This window comes from Mus musculus, chromosome 18 (assembly GCF_000001635.26).
Source record: "Mus musculus strain C57BL/6J chromosome 18, GRCm38.p6 C57BL/6J".
NCBI classification, from domain to species: domain Eukaryota; kingdom Metazoa; phylum Chordata; class Mammalia; order Rodentia; family Muridae; genus Mus; species Mus musculus.
In genome coordinates, this window is record NC_000084.6 from 38,137,113 (window position 1) to 38,153,234 (window position 16,122).

General features: G+C 49.8%; 2 long non-coding RNA genes across 4 annotated transcripts in view; one reads left to right on the top strand and one right to left on the bottom strand.

Annotated features, from left to right (window-relative positions):
* The window catches only part of Gm30188, a 25,831-nt gene extending 17,918 nt beyond the window's left edge, over positions 1 to 7,913 (bottom strand). Inside the window, exons 1-2 of the long non-coding RNA XR_003952627.1 lie at positions 6,834 to 7,913; positions 6,085 to 6,215 (exon numbers count right to left, since the gene is read on the bottom strand). This is a non-coding gene — a long non-coding RNA (predicted gene, 30188). The remainder of the gene's footprint in view (positions 1 to 6,084; positions 6,216 to 6,833) is intronic.
* Gm30142 lies at positions 7,089 to 10,886 on the top strand. 3 transcript variants are annotated; one of them, XR_003952629.1, is made up of 3 exons: positions 7,089 to 7,246; positions 8,980 to 9,188; positions 10,682 to 10,886. It is a non-coding gene; the product is annotated as a predicted gene, 30142 (long non-coding RNA). The 3 variants fall into 3 exon arrangements; XR_003952630.1 differs by having other exon boundaries at positions 7,228 to 7,246; positions 9,011 to 9,188; XR_001782503.2 differs by lacking the exon at positions 7,089 to 7,246 and having other exon boundaries at positions 8,291 to 9,188.
* Positions 10,887 to 16,122: the final 5,236 nt, after the last annotated feature.

Here is a 16,122-nt window from a genome sequence, read left to right on the forward strand (position 1 = left end):
CCTATAATGGGACATAGAACCTTCACAGGACCAAGGGCCTCTCCTCCCATTGATGACCAACTAGGCCATCCTCAGCTACATATGCAGCTAGAGCCATGAGTCTCTCCATGTGCTTTCTTTGATTGGTGGTTTAGTCCCAGGGAGCTCTGTGGGTACTGGCTAGTTCATATTGTTGTTCCTCCTAGGGGGCTACAAACCCATTCAGCTCCTTGGGTACTTTCTATAGCTCCTTCATTGGGGACCCTGTGCTCCATCCAATGGATGACTGTGAGCATCCACTTCTGTATTAGGTGCTGGCAGAGCCTCTCAGGAGACAGCTATATCAGGCTCCTGTCAGCAAGCTCTTGTTGGCATCTGCAATAGTGTCTTGGTTTGGTGGTTGTTTATGGAATGGATCCCCAGGTGGGGCAGTTTCTGGATGGTTATTCCTTCAGTCTCTGCTTCAAACTTTGTCTCTGTAACTCCTTCCATGGGTATTTTGTTCCGCCTTCTAAGAAGGATCAAAGTATCCACACTTTGGTCTTTCTTCTTCTTGATTTTCTTGTGTTTTGCAAATTGTATCTTGAGTATTCTAAGTTTCTGGGCTAATATCCACTTATCAGTGAGTGCATATCAAGTGAGTTCTTTTGTGATTGGGTTACCTCACTCAGGATGATATCCTCCAGATCCATCCATTTGTCTAAGAATTTCATGAATTCATTGTTTTTAATAGCAGAGTAGTACTCCATTGTGTAAATGTACCACATTTTCTTTATCCATTCCTCTGTTGAGGGACATCTGAGTTCTTTCCAGCTTCTTGCTATTATAAATAAGGCTGCTATGAACATAGTGGAGCATGTGTCCTTATTACAAGTTGGAGCATCTTCTGGATATATGCCCAGGAGTGATATTGCTGGATCTTCCAGTAGAACTATGTCCAATTTTCTGAGGAACTGCCTGTACTGGCTAGTTTTGTGTCAACTTGACACAGCTGGAGTTATCATAGAGAAAGGAGCTTCAGTTGAGGAAATGCCTCCATGAGATACAACTGTAAGGCATTTTCTCAATTAGTGATCAAGGGGGAAAGGCCCCTTGTGGGTGGGACCATCTCTGGGCTGGTAGTCTTGGGTTCTATAAGAAAGCAGGCTGAGCAAGCCAGGTGAGGCAAGCCAGTAAAGAACATTCCTCCATGGCCTCTGCATCAGCTCCTGCTCCCTGACCTGCTTGAGTTCCAGTCCTGACTTCCTTTGGTGATGAACAGCAGCATGGAAGTGTAAGCCGAATAAACCCTTTCCTCCCCAACTTGTTTCTTGGTCCTGAGGTTTGTGCAGGAATAGAAACCCTGACTAAGACAAATTGGTACCAGGAGTGGGGTATTCCTGTGACAACCTGACCATGTTTTGGGGAGGACTGTGGAAGGACTTTGGAACTTTGGGCTTGAAGATCCATTTGTTGTTAAGAGCTCTGTCAGATGTTGTGTAGGAGCTTGGAAGATAATGTTGAGAACGGTGCAGAAGATGGAGGTCTGGTTTGTGAAATTTCAGAGGGAAAAATTAAAGACTCTTTTCAGGGCCATTGCTGTTTTGATTGAAGATTCTGTAGTTCTGGTTAGCTGGGGCTGAAGAATCAGCTGTGATTAACAAGATACCAGAACTACTAAAGCAAAAACTTTGCATTACTGGGATTATTGATGCTGGTTAGCTGGAGCTAAGAAATTAGCGGTGATTAAGAAGAGACCAGCATCATTGAGGTGACATTTTCTGGGAAGTGTTTTCTGAGAGCACAGTGGCTGTGTTCCAGATATAGCCAAAGTTGTACATTGTGCTGTGGCTGGACTTGGTAATGTGTAAGGGTCACCCAGGTGGTACTGGTTTTGAAGGCATGAAGGAGTTGAGCAGAGCAGCTGAGGCTTGGCACTGTGAGAGGCCATGGAAGGCCATTGGTGAAAGTGCAGCCTCAGTTGCAATTGATGGCCCAGGACTGAAGGGGTCATGCAGTGTTTTGGAGATGCCAGTACCATGAGATGACCACCAAGAGCAGCAGCAGCAGTGGAGTACAGGCATCTGGAGCCTAGAGGATGACGCGTGTGCTACAAAGGGCATGGCTGGAGAAGTGACCCAAGCCCTTGGAGGAGCCCAGAAGATCGTGAGTTGGATCCCAGACATTGGACGGTTGGAGATTGACTTTTGCTTTTGATTGTGACTGTGCCCTGATATTTTCCCTCTTGAAGGAAGAAACTGTTTTAGTGGAGCCCACAGTTAAGAGACTTTTAATTGTAAAAAGTCTTTGGATTTTAAGAGAGATGGATATTTTAAAGAGATTGAAATTTTAAGAATATGTAAAGACTGTGGGACTTTTAAAGTTATTTAGATCTTGGGGATGAATAAGATTGTAAGGGTTGAGGCTTACTAGTGATGTTTTTGTGTGTCAAGTTGACAAGGGGTCAATTGTACTGGCTAGTTTTGTGTCAACTTGACACAGCTGGAGTTATCATAGAGAAAGGAGCTTCAGTTGAGGAAATGCCTCCATGAGATACAACTGTAAGGCATTTTCTCAATTAGTGATCAAGGGGGAAAGGCCCCTTGTGGGTGGGACCATCTCTGGGCTGGTAGTCTTGGGTTCTATAAGAAAGCAGGCTGAGCAAGCCAGGTGAGGCAAGCCAGTAAAGAACATTCCTCCATGGCCTCTGCATCAGCTCCTGCTCCCTGACCTGCTTGAGTTCCAGTCCTGACTTCCTTTGGTGATGAACAGCAGCATGGAAGTGTAAGCTGAATAAACCCTTTCCTCCCCAACTTGTTTCTTGGTCCTGAGGTTTGTGCAGGAATAGAAACCCTGACTAAGACACTGCCAAACTGATTTCCAGAGTGGTTGTACCACCTTGCAGTCCACCAGCAATGGAGGAGTGTTCCTCTTTCTCCACATCCTCACCAGCATCTGCTGTCACCTGAGTTTTTTATCTTAGCCATTCTGAGTGGTGTGAGGTGGAATCTCAGGGTTGTATTGATTTGCATTTCCCTGATGATTAAGGAGGTTGAACATTTTTTAGGTGCTTCTCAGCCATTCGGTATTCCTCAGTTGAGAATTCTTTGTTTAGCTCTGTACCCCATATTTTTTTTTTGAGATAGGGTCTCGTATATCCCAGGTTGCCCTGAACTTGCTAAGTTGCCAAGGATGGCCTTGCACTTCTGAGCCTCGAGCTTCTACCTCTCCAGACCTGGGATTATAGCCATGCATCACTAATCCTATATGGTATGGGGGACGGAACCAAGGGCTTTGCACATGATAGGCAGTACTCTATAAACTGACCATGTCTCCAGATTCCTTCATCTGCTCCTTTTTTTTTTTAACATATGGGTGTTCTGCCTGCATGTGTGTCTGTGTACCATGTGCATTCAAGCGCCTGTGGAGGCCAGAAGAGGGTTTCAGATACCCCGGTACTGAAGTTACTCAGAGATGGCTGTTAGCTGAAATATGGGTGCTAGGAACAGAAATTGGGTCCTTTGGAAGAGCAGCTTGTGCACTTAATGGCTGAGCCCCTGATCTGCTCTTAGGAAACATCTCAGACCAGTTCCAAGAGTCCTAAACAAGAGATGAATTCGATATCACTGACTTAACGGCTCAGCCTCGGCAAGTCACCCTTTATGATGGACTTGCCTGGCTCATCACAGTAGCACATGCCTGCAATCACAGCATTCCAGGAGTAGAGAGGCAGGATGATGGATGAAAGCCACAACCAGTCTGATCTACATAGTGAAATCCTGCCAAAAAGGAGAGGGAGGAGGAGGAGGAGGAGGTCTGTCATAGGACGAAGGAAACCTCACTGGCAGCTTTTAACGTATCTTCCTCTTCTACCTTAAAAAAAAAAGCTGGGAGTGGTGGGGCACACCTTGAATCCCAGCACTCAGGAGGCAGAAGCAGGCAGATTTCTGAGTTCGAGGCCAGCCTGGTCTACAGAGTGAGTTCCAGGACAGCCAGGGCTATACAGAGAAATCTTGTCTCGAAAAACAGAGAGAGAGAGAGAGCAGCAAGTAAAACCTGAGGAGCCAGCAGTGCCCCTCATCACATCCACTCTCCATCTCTGTACCTCCCTCCTCCTGGAAAGCCTACAGGGTGCCTGTTCAGATGACCCCCAAAGACCCTTAGCTCTGAGGAGAGGTTAAAAGCTAGTAGCTGGCCAGGCAGTGATGGTGCATGTCTTTAATCTCAGTACTTGGGAGGCAGAGGCAGGCCGATTTCTGAGTTCAGGGCCAGCCTGGTCTACAGAGTGAGTGCCAGGACAGTCAGGGCTACACAGAGAAACCCTGTCTTGAAAAACCAAAAAAAAAAAGGCCAATAGCTGGCTCAAGTTCTGGCTTCACTACTATGTACTTGCCTGCCCACAGCCAAGCTCTTTTTTAAAAGTTTTTTGGTTTGGTTTGGTTTGATTTTGGTTTTTCTAGACAGGGTTTCTCTGTGTAGCCCTGGCTGTCCTGGCACTCACTTTGTAGACCAGGCTGGCCTCGAACTCAGAAATCTGCCTGCCTCTGCCTCCCGAGTGCTGGGATTAAAGGCGTGCACCACCACGCCCGGCTGATTTTTTTTTTTTTTTTTTTGCAGTGACCTTGGGCAAGGCATCCAAGGTCACCGTGGATTTTCTTTGCAGACCCTTAGTTTCTGGCTCCCCCCAGAAAGACCATCTACCTGGCGCCTGCTCTGCCTGCACACGGAAGGGCTGTGGTATGCAACTCTGGCAGCACTGAGGAAGGGAATGGAGAAAGTCCACACCGCTCAGCCTGAGATCCGAGGAAAGGGCAGAAGCATCGCAGGCACCTGGTAGCAGCTGCCCCTTCCCAAAGGCCTGTCTTGTACCAGGGAGCCCGAAGCCAAGACTGGCTTTTCTCGAGGAAGCTTCTTGTTGTCTGTCTGTATTTTGTTCTTTGTGACAAGGTCTCGTGTAGCTCAGGCTGGTCTCTAACTCACTGAGTAACAGAGGGTGGCACTGCACTTCTGATGCTTCCTCCTGCTCCCGTCCTCCCCAGTGCCAGGATTTTAGGTGTACACCACGAACCGTGGCTTCTAAAGAAGCCCTGGAAGGCTGGAGGCTTCCGGCAGTGCGGATGCTATCTCTAGTGGGAGTAAGCTCCCTGTCTCTGACGGTGTGTAAAGAGAACCTGAGGGCCATAGGGAGGAGAGCTGCATGTCCAGTCAGGGCCATGCTAAGAAAATTCCTATGCAGTTCTAAGGGAATTCCAGTATGTCAAAAGGACTCAGAGCCTCCCCAGCCTGCAGGGGCTTGAGGTACCAGCCCCCTTCTTTTCTGTGTACCGCCTACCTAAGATTGATCTTCTCTTCCCCAAGCCCCTCCGCAGGACCCTTGAGAAATGCAAAAGTCAGATGAGAATAGAATCCGTGCATAGTATGGTTATGTGTGGCAGAATGCTGTGAAGATAAAGGAAGGAGAGGTAGAGAATGGAAAGGCAGACTGTGGGGTGTGTGTGTGTGTGTGTGTGTGTGTGTGTGTGTGTGTAAGTGAGGGAAGTAAGGAGAGAGATATCCACAGCAGGTGTGCTGATAAATGTCCAAGAACAGGGCTGTGGGTGGGCCCAGGGCACACGAGTGTGAGCACCCAGGCAGAGCCGCTGAGCCACCATGTCAGGCAGAGTGTGTCAGCCCCGGGATGGGGTTGAGCCTGCTTTTATCTCCTCTGGCTGTGTAGGATTTACAAGCTTTTGAAATGCAGGATTAATAAGAAGAGGCCGGTGTTTTAATCTATAATGGAACAGAAAGTATCATTATTGTTAAATAATGCACAGCCTGTCGTTTATTAAGAATTAATGGTTTATCGAGTGTTCAGGTTGCAGCAGCCGCCTGTGCCCTCCCTGGCCTGGGCTCCTAGCTGGTGGCCTGGCCCTCAGTCCTGTCCCCAGAGCCCGCAGGCTGCAGGGGTAGCAGCTACCAGTGGGTGGTCTGAGAAGCTCAGAGCTGAGGGACGTGGCCTGTCTCAGTAGTGTTCTCTGATGGGGTCAGGGATGCAGAATGGAGAGATGTGATGCAGAAGTTTCCCCTCCCTTCCCTTGGCCTGGATCCTTCTGTCCCATTTCAGAGTGAGGAACAGCCCTGTCTCACCATGTTTTTAGGCCAGAAGGCTGTCTTCATTCTTGGAAGTGGGGACAGTATAGGAAGTTCCTTCACCCTGGGTCATGAAGTATGGTGTTACAAATCTCTCAGGAGAACCAGTACCAACAGAGACCGACCTCCTGGATCAAAAGAAGGAAGCCACATTAATCAAGAACTTTCTTCCCACCTGTAACACCGAGAACCTGAGGCTCATAGAGATTATACCATCTATCCACGGTCCTATCACAGACAGATCTAGAGCCAAGACATTCTTTTTCATTTAGCTCATGATGGCCTGAAACTCCCTATGTAGCCAAGGATGACCCCGAACTCCTGATCTCCCCACCCCCACCTCCTGCCTGCTGGAATTACAGATCTGTACCATCACGCTTAACTTAGAGCCAAGCTAGTCTACTCCCCCAACACACACACACACACACACACACACACACACACACACACACACACTCTTTCTACTCTAGACCTCCAGGCACTAGCTCTGAGCTCCTCCATTGTTTGAAAATAGATGATTTTCAAGGACAATGCTTGAGAGTTGCTATAGGGTCTCTGTGTCTGTCACATGACACTTCAATGCCAATGATACACAAACAAAGCCACACAAAAACCCCAGCAAATCCTGCATCTCCCCCAGCTGGAAGCACTGAGTATGGAGCCAGATGATGTCACAGATGGCTGACCCCTGGCTCAGCATCACAGCAGATCCATCCTCAGCCTCTGAGCACAGACTGCCTTCTTACCCCATCACCATCCCACATTGTTTGAACTGGGCCAGAAAGCTTCAGCCCCTGATACAGCTGCTGATTACATGTCCACCATATATATGTGACAGAACCCGAACCCTGTGACCTTGAATAAGTCACTCAACCTCTCCGAATCTCTGGTGGATGTTGTAATAGGCCTGCCTCAAAGGATTATTGTAAGTGCTCAATGATGTCATACACGTCGGAGTGTCACACAGACCTGACAGCAAACACTAGGTTGATCCTGGGGGTGGGGGGTGGGAGGAGGTGTTGCTGGGGCTACCGAGTCCAGTGCATATTCCCAGCATCCATAGCTCACCAGGTTCCACCTCATCCCTCCACTGCTGTGATTATGCAGCAAGCACACACTCAGCACCTACCCCTCAGGCTCTACGCTGGACACAAGTGTGGTATGAGTCAGCCTGGGGCTGTGCTGAGCAATGTCTGTCCCTATCAAGCCTTCTCAGCCCTCTCCACTTCCTTCCTCCAGTCCCTGCTCCAATCCCTTTCCTCTCAACCTTTAAACTCGCAACCTCCTGAAGCCCCCGCTCTAAACCCACCCCACCTCATCTCTATGCCTCCAGCCCCTCTCTCCATCCATCCCAAACAACTCGGCGTTTGCCAGCAGCCTCATTCCTACTTCTTTCCTCCTTCCCCTCTTGTCTCTTTCCCCATCCTCAAGCGCGACACCACTCTTGTCTCAGCCTCATCTCGCTCTACTCTTCTTCCCAGTCCTAGCCTTTCTCAGCCCCTATTCTTCCACTCCATGTCTCTTCCCTCATCCCCAGCCTTCTCCCATTCCAGTTACAGGGCTCTGGAGGTTCTGTTGGGGGTGGGGACACTGCCCCCAGAGGCCATTGTGGGAAGGCGCACCATGAGGAAATGAAGCCCCAATATCCCAGGGCAGGAACAGCCCCGGCACCTGCAGTGGGTGGAGTCCCTGATTGTCTGGAGAAGGGCGGGCACTAACTGCGTTCCAAGCAAGCTCCTTACTCCCCACCCCCACCGCCCCTCTCTCCTCTGGGCGGGCCACCACGCTGGGACCTCGGCCCACAGCCTGGCTCCTCACGCAGCTCCTGTTTTATTAACCTGCTTGTCGCTGCTCTCGCCACTGAATAGGGCCTAGGGGGGCGGGGGAGGAGATGGAAGGTGGGGGCCGGGCTTTGCCGGTGATCACCATGGAAACAGCAGCTCGGCCAATCCGTGGCCAGGCAGGCCGAGTGCAGCGGGCAGCTCGGTCTCTGAAGCCTCGTGCAGCCGCCGGCTGACTCCTGCCTGACAGGCGGTCCGCAACCCCTGCGAGGCAGAGGATGAAAGGGGGGACAAGACCCTAGGGGAAGTGACACTGGTAGCTGAGTGGCAGAGGGCCGGCGTGAAAGGCCGGAGGCACTAGGGGAGTGGGGACTAGACTAGACGATTCAGAGAGACTGGGGGCGCGGGGGGGGGGGGGGTGACTTGCCCAGGTGTGGGGAAACCGTGACAGGGCCGGTGCAGGTGGCCCAGTTTCTCCCTAATGGAAGTGTTCATTCCAAGCCAGGGCTTCTCGCTGGTTGGGACCACTTCCCTCTCTGTAGGGGAAAGGGCCGTCTCTGTATCCACGGCCAGCCAACAGCACTCCCTGCTTCCCAACTATGACAAACAAAGATGACAGCACACATTTGTTGAATGTCCCTGGGGTACAGTCCCTGGTCAAGAGCCACTAAGCAGCACCAGGCAGTGGTCACTATTTGTGAAACTTGTTGCCCCTGAGCTGGCTTCCTTTCGCGAGGGAGGGGAAGGAGGAGGTGGTGGAGGAGGAGGAGGAGGAAAAGGACAGGAAGTGGAACAGGAGGAGGAGGAGCCAGAGGGAGTTAGGCTAGGGTCCAGGAGAGAGGACTCCTGGGCTGCCAGTTCGTGTTGCAAGGAACAAACAAAGCAAGCTCTCCAAATACCTTCCTTCCTGCCTGGCCTTGCCCAGCTGTCCTTCAGACTCACTCCTGACAACACCACATCCAGGAAGCCCTCCCTGGTTGTCTCATGGTCATCACTCACCTCTGCCTCCATCACATCCCTCTGACTCACTGGTAACAGTTGGCACCCCCGTCCGTGCCAGACCCTGACAGACTTCATTCTGTTTTCTCATTTCATCCTTACAATTCCACAGGCTACATCCAGTTATCATCACCATTTTACAGGAGAGGAAAGTGAGGCTCACATTAGTCAGCTTGCCCAAGATCCATCACAGAGTCAGCAATGAGGATTCAAAGCAGGTTGTCAGGTCTCAGAGCTTGCCTGTCTAATGTCGGATGTGTTGTGTGAAGCTTGTGCCTCCTGGATGGGTCTAAAGCCCCTTGCAATGCCCAGCACGCACTGGTGAGTAGCAGGCGCTGCAGAACTGCTCTGAATAGGATGGAGGTTCTGTGTGAACAGCCAGGCATCGAGCCCAAGAAGGCCAAGACTGAATGGCAACTCCAGAGTGCTGGGTCCCCAGAAGGCCAGCAGGGTTTCCTGTGGCCTGGTCTAGTGGAGCCAGCTCCAAAAAAGGAAATGCCACGGAGGGTACCTTTCAGCCACATACACCCAGGTCTCCCCTCCCCCCCCCCCGACCCCCCAGCTGTCCTAGTACCATGGATGCTGCGCCATGCCCCCCCTAGTGGCCAGAGGGTCACTGATGACAGCCGTGTCCACCAGAGCACGTGAAGATCATCAAATCCAGAGGGTTTCTCACCTGGCCAAATTCTCAGGCTCCAGTGCATCCCCTGAGGGTTAGAACTAAATGCCTCAAGTGACTGGACTCGGCTCATAGCCTGCAGCCTGACAAGGCAACCCTCCATCACTACTCTGAGCCCCACAGGAGAAGACCTTTGGCTCCACCCCTAACACATTTGAAGGGAAGAGGTGTTGCCAGCAGAGGACTCAATCAGGGTCCCCTTCACAGTGGCCAGAATGATTCCACCCCCATACCTGCAAGAGAGGGCTTAAGGCTGAGGGGCATTTGCCAGGAAATATTGAATGATATCGCTTCCCACTCAGGTTAGGGTTTTGGTCTGGAATCCAGGAGCTGGAGTCCCAGGGGGCTCCCATCAGAACTGCTACCCACACACACACCATACACCACCCGCCTCCCTCAGGAACCTGCCACACACGCACAGCACCTCGGCTTTGAAGGCAGGGCTCCTGGCAGGCTGTTGTTCCCATGGCAACCCCATCCCAGGCTGCCCTACCCAGTGCTTCCCTCCACCCCCTTCCTCCACCCTGAACCCACATCACCTTCATTCACAGAACAAGTGCAGCATCATATCAACAAAGTGGACACCCCTTCCCCCAGGCCTTCCCCCACCCTTTCTTTCTCCCTCTTCTCTTTCAGTGAAAAGCCACAGGCTAGGAAGAGAAAGGGTGGAGAGAGTGGAGGTGGGAAGAGGCTGAGCCGAGGTGGATGAAGGGAGAGGGTGGAAACTAGAGGGAGCCATGGCTCAGCTCCCCTCCACACCATCGTGGTCCCCAAGGTTTGGGCTTCTGTTTGCATTCCAGAGCTGTTTCATCTTAACGCATAGATCTGTGTCTCTGCCAGGTGAAGCTCCAAAGCACAGACAGGCTCCCCGATAAGCCCCAGGACTCACACTGGGACTCAACATCAGAGCCCAGCGCTGTCTCCAGCAGCCACCAAAGTAACTCTCAGACCCTAGAACTCAGCCCCTAACCCCAAGGATGCTCCCCATTCTGAGCTGTCTCCCCTTGTTTGGGAAAGACACTCCCTGGCAGAGTCAGCGGGGGCACCGAAGTCTCCAATGGGTCAGAGCGCAGAGCTGGTGGGGGCTCAACCCCCACCCCTGGTTGGATAACATGACTCCTCTGGGCTTTGGCAGGTGCTGTTGGAAAGTCAAGAGAAACCTGCTCAGAGGCAGCATGAGTCCTATCTCTTCAGGAGGCCCCGGGTGATGGTCACAGCCCAGCTTCAGAGCCCGCAGCGCGGACTTGAATTGCAATGCTCTCATTTATCCTCCACAGGACGCTTGTCTCCTCTGCCTTGATTCCTGTGTCTGAACAATGGAGGCAGCAATGACACACAGGCATTGGGCCCTGCAGTATTTCATTTACTCCTAGCTGTAGCTCAGCAGGGTGCAATGATTGTTGTCAGTTCTACAGAAGGGAAACTGAGGCTAGATAGTCAGCGGCCCAGCAGGGCTTTAATCAGGCAATAGAAAGTGATGTCGCAACAGAATCCATACACAGCTGTTAAGTCTGACGGGGAACAGGGCCTAGGAGGTGAAGCTCAGGGTTGGAACTGGCACTGGGAAACTCAAATTGCCATGTAGTCTTACTGGGGTTCTATAACCTATGACCTCATTTATCACTGGCCCTTCCTTACTCTGTGGATATAAAGATTCCACTGGGGACCCAGAGTGTTCGTTCATTCACCAGTCAAGATTAAGGTCAAAGAAGGGCTTGGTGAGACTGCACGTTGTTGTTCAGGAGGGGAGCTAGCTCTGGACCAAGGAGTACCTGAGTGACAAGATGTAAACAACCCTGCCTAGCCAAACACTTGACCAAGGACATAGAAGAAGAGGAGGCCTCAAAGATGAAGGGACTTAACCAACTGGTGTTTGATCTACCCTTCCTGCATAGAATGCTGCCTGTGGGAAACAGGTCATGGTCAGCAGCCTCTGGGCTTAGAATCCTCGGAAAGGGGACAGAAATCCCTAAGGAAGAGAGGCTTGGACCTAGAGGACAGCCCAGGGAACTCAGTCTCACCACCACCTGCCCCACAGTTTCCCATCTCCTTACAATGTCCCCCACCCCCACCCCGTTTCTTAGGGGGTCCTCCAACCCCTATGCGACCTAGCTACTCTGGGAGTTTCAGTATGCTGGGACCTAATAACCATCCCCCACCCCCACCCCCCACCCCCAATCCCCTACCTTGAGCGAACAAGCCAAACAAACAGCATTGTTCTCCTACACAATGGACACAAAGGACTTGGGAATTCACAGAATGGTCCTGAATTTCAGCTTCCTTCCCCTCCAAGCCCTAGAGAGCTCCATTGTCTGCAAACTCCACTTAAAATACGCACCACTGCTCCAGCTGTGGAACCACTTAAGACTCGAGGAAGCACCCCCTCCCTCCTTCCCATACCCTGCCGAGCTCGCATGGAGGAGGGGGAGCAACAGCTTACAGTCCTTGTACCAGTGACAGGCTGGAAATGACTCTGCCCTCAGTGCCACTCAGGGGCGCCCATTTTACAGCTGAAAAGCCCAACCGACCCTGATCCTTGGACTTAAGGAAATGAAAGCTCCCAGGCTCCGTCCTCTGCTTCTCTGTGTGCTTACAAACCTCTAAGATCAGGGAACTCCCAAATCTTAAGACACCCATTCTTGGTGCATGCCTTTAATCCCAGCACTTGGGAGGCAGAGGCAGGCAGATTTCTGAGTTCGAGGACAGCCTGGTCTAGAGAGTGTGTTCCAGGACAGCCAGGACTATACAGAAAAACCCTGTCTCGAAAAGACACCTGTTCTACGGAAAGCTCCCACCAACTCCAAAAACCATCCCTGAAGGCACACTGCCCAGCTCCCTCCCCTAAGACCCAAGTGACTGGTCCTCCACTGGTGTGTGGCTCCTGGAATCTGAGTCTTCCATGAGATTCTCCCCAGAACAATTCACTTCTCCTTGATACTTTCTTGATGCTTTTAATCAGTTGCTCTAAGTACTCCCCCGCCTGGCACCTGAACCTTCCATGCTATTTCCTTCCTTCTTGTGTCTGCAGTGCCCAGAGCTGACCCTAGCATCCCTAAGTAGCCATTCAACAAACACTAAAATACCTTCCAGAGATCAGGCCCTGTGTCTGGATCTGGGCATCCTTCAAGTCCCCAGCTCTCCAGATAAACATGGTAAATTGATGATGCATAATCACCGAGTAAGACTATGTGAACGTGGGAAAAGCATCTAACAAAGGATTCTTGATTAGTTGGAGTGGCCCCCCAACTAACTGTGCAAAGGCCCTGTGGCAGAGGAAGTTGTTTTGTTCGAGGAATTGAGGATGCCAGTGGGATTGGAGGCCAGAGGGGTTTGGGGATGAGGTGCTTTAACAACAGTGAGGGCCTGCTCTTGATTCTGTATTAATAGACACATGAATGTGTGCAAAAAGGACTGGTTGACTTTTATGCATCTTGGTAATAAGAGGGTCTCATGTAGCCCAGATGGCCTGGAACTCACTATGTAGTCAAGGCTGGCCTTGAACTGCTGATCCTCCTGCCTCTGCCTCCTGAGTGCTGCTGGCATCACAAGCATATACTGCCACACCCAGCGAGGTTGCTTGACTTTTGCCTCAGAAAGCTACACATCCCTGTGCCTCTGAGGATGGAGCTCAATGGCCCTGCTTGCCTAGCATGCACAGCACCCTGAGATTAACTTCCAGCACCACATAAGTCAGAGAGGGGCAGGACACACCTGTAACCCCAGCAAGTGGGTGGTTGAGGGAAGAGGCTCAGAATTCAATGTCAGTATCAACGAGTTCTAGGCCAGCTTGGGCTTACATGAACCTTGTCTCAAGAGCAAAAGAAGCCAGCCAGTGGTAGCACACGCCTTTAATCCCAGCACTTGGGAGGCAGAGGCAGGCAGATTTCTGAGTTCGAGGACAGCCTGGTCTACAGACTGAGTTCTAGGACAGCAACAGCTATAGAGAGAAACCCTGTCTCAAACAAACAAACAAACAAAAAAGAACAGAAAAAGAAAAGAAAAGAAGAGAAGACAAGAGAAGAGAAGAGAAGAGAAGAGAAGAGAAGAGAAGAGAAGAGAAGAGAAGAGAAAAGAGGTCAAGGAAGAAAAGGAAAGTGGTAAGGAAGGGGAAAAGAGGAAAGGAAGGAAAGGCAGGCCAGCAATCCCTGAACCCCTGCTCTAAGGCAGCTCCTCCAAGCCCTTGCACATTCTCTTTCACCCAGGATGATCTGCTTTTAGAAACTTGACTCAGGTCTTCCCTCCCCCACCAAAAAATGCAGGTCTCTATACATACACTATCATGCTACCTATTTAGATAATTTTGGTCCTTTTTATGGTATCTATATGGCCTACAATTAAATGATTTATTTCTTTGTCTGCTTACTGTTGTTTTCTTCTTTCTTTAAAAAAAAAAAAAGTTTTGCCTAGTCATGAAATTTGCATGCTTCAAGTCTATTGGTTGAAACCAAATGAGTCAGGAGAATGGAGTGCAGCTCACCAAGAGGCCAGCATGGTGCAGAGTGTCCTCAAGTGGCCACCATCCCCAGCCAGGAGATAAGAAGACCGATTCATCTCAAATATTCTACTTTCTATCGCCGTCATCTGAGCTTTCAGAGAGTTCTATTTAGAACAAAGATGTATTCAGAGAAGGAAGTTTAGTCTTCTATGACAGCTGCTTTATGGTATGCAGCAAAGCTAGCACGTAGTAGGGCCTCTATAAATAATAGATGAAGCTGAGCATTGTGGCAAATGCCTGTAATCCCATCATTTGAAGACTGATGACAGGGGATGGAGAGATGGCTCAGCAGTTAAGAGCACTGACTGCTCTTCCAAAGGTCCTGAGTTCAATTCCCAGCAACCACATGGTGGTTCACAACCATCTGTAATGGGATCCAATGCCCGCTTCTGGTGTGTCTGAGGGGAGTGACAGTGTACTCACATAAAAAAAATAAATCTTAAGAAAAAGAAAAAGAAAGAAAGAAAGTTGATGGCAGGAAAATCAGGAGTACCCTTGAGCCATATGAGACTCTGCCTCACAAAAACTAAAACACTTCCCCCCAAATGAACAAATGAATAAATGACAGATCAGATGCACTCCAAGATAAAAGAACCAGTGTTTACCTCAGATGCATAGATATAAACGGATATGCCAACAGGAAGTGTGGGGGTGCTTAGTCATACAGGACAGTTCATTGCTTAGGTCTAGCTATGTCATACCCACACCTTCTGGCTGTCCAAGGAGGTCCAGGTCAAGTGGACATTCCGTAGTTGGCTGGTTTACCAAAGGTCAGAATTTTAAGCACCATACCAGAAAAGCAGCAGAGAGGCTAAGTCATGTCATCTCGCCCAGGCTCCATCTACTTCCCACCTCCTATATGCCCCTCCGCTGTCCTGAGCCCCTTTCCTCTGGGAATAGCTGATCGGGTTATCAGATGGGAGCTGCAAAAGAGAGTAGAACTCAGTGGGCTGTCTCCAGGACTTAATAACTTGACTCCCTGGGCAACATTTTATGACAAGGATTTTCGTTTGTTTGCTGTAGCAGGGATTAAACTTTAGTATCTCAAGAACACTAGGTAATGGGGCATGGGTTAAAACATGGCTTAGTCGTTAAGAACACCGGCTGCCCTTCCAGAGGACCCAGGCTTGATTCTTAGCACCTATATGGTGGCTACTATCTACAGCTCCTATCCCAGAGGTCTAATGTCCTCTTCTGACCTCCATTGGTACCAGACAGATGCATGGTACATAGACACACATACAGGCAAAACACCTATGCACATAAAATACCATCAAAATTTTTAAAAAGAATGCTAGGCAAGGGTTGGCATGGTGGTTCATCAGGTAAAGATGTGCATGGCCAGGCTAAAGACCTTGAGTTGGATCCCCAGATCCCATGTAATGAGGAAAAAGGGCCTCCTGAAAGTTGTCTGTTGAGCTCCATATGTACATGCACACATACATGCCTAAACATACACACACACACACACACACACAATAGGTAGATAGATAGATAGATAGATAGATAGATAGATAGATAGATAGATAGATAGATAGATAGATAGAATTTATTCAGGAAGGGATAGAATTCAAGGCAAGCATTCTACCCCTAAGCTACATCCTGGCTCTAACATTTTACTATTTTATTTACTAATTTGTTGACTGGATCCACTAAGTGCTAAGCCTGACTAAGGATGTCCAGGCTCATGTACGTTTGGGAGTAGACTGAAGTAGATTTGGAGCTCTGAAATGCACAGAACTCTTTACATGGATTTGCTACAGTCTCATTCTGAGATGGTATGTGCACAGAGGTCTGTGTGGTTGCTAGCATTCTCCTGTTTACAGATGAGCACACTAAGGGCTTGGGAAGGGTTAAGCGATTTACTCAAATTTTCCATTATTGAGTAGTTAGTGGAAGAAGGAATTTTTAAACCTAAGGTGCAAAAGTCCCACTCTTCATCCAGTGGTGGCTGTAGCCATATCATGACTCAAAAGTAGAACCTGACTAGGCAGACTGGAGAATTCCATTCCAGGAAGAGTCCACAGTTTGAGCAGTTTTCACGGGACTGTGGATCAAACATAAGGCTTCATGAATAGCTG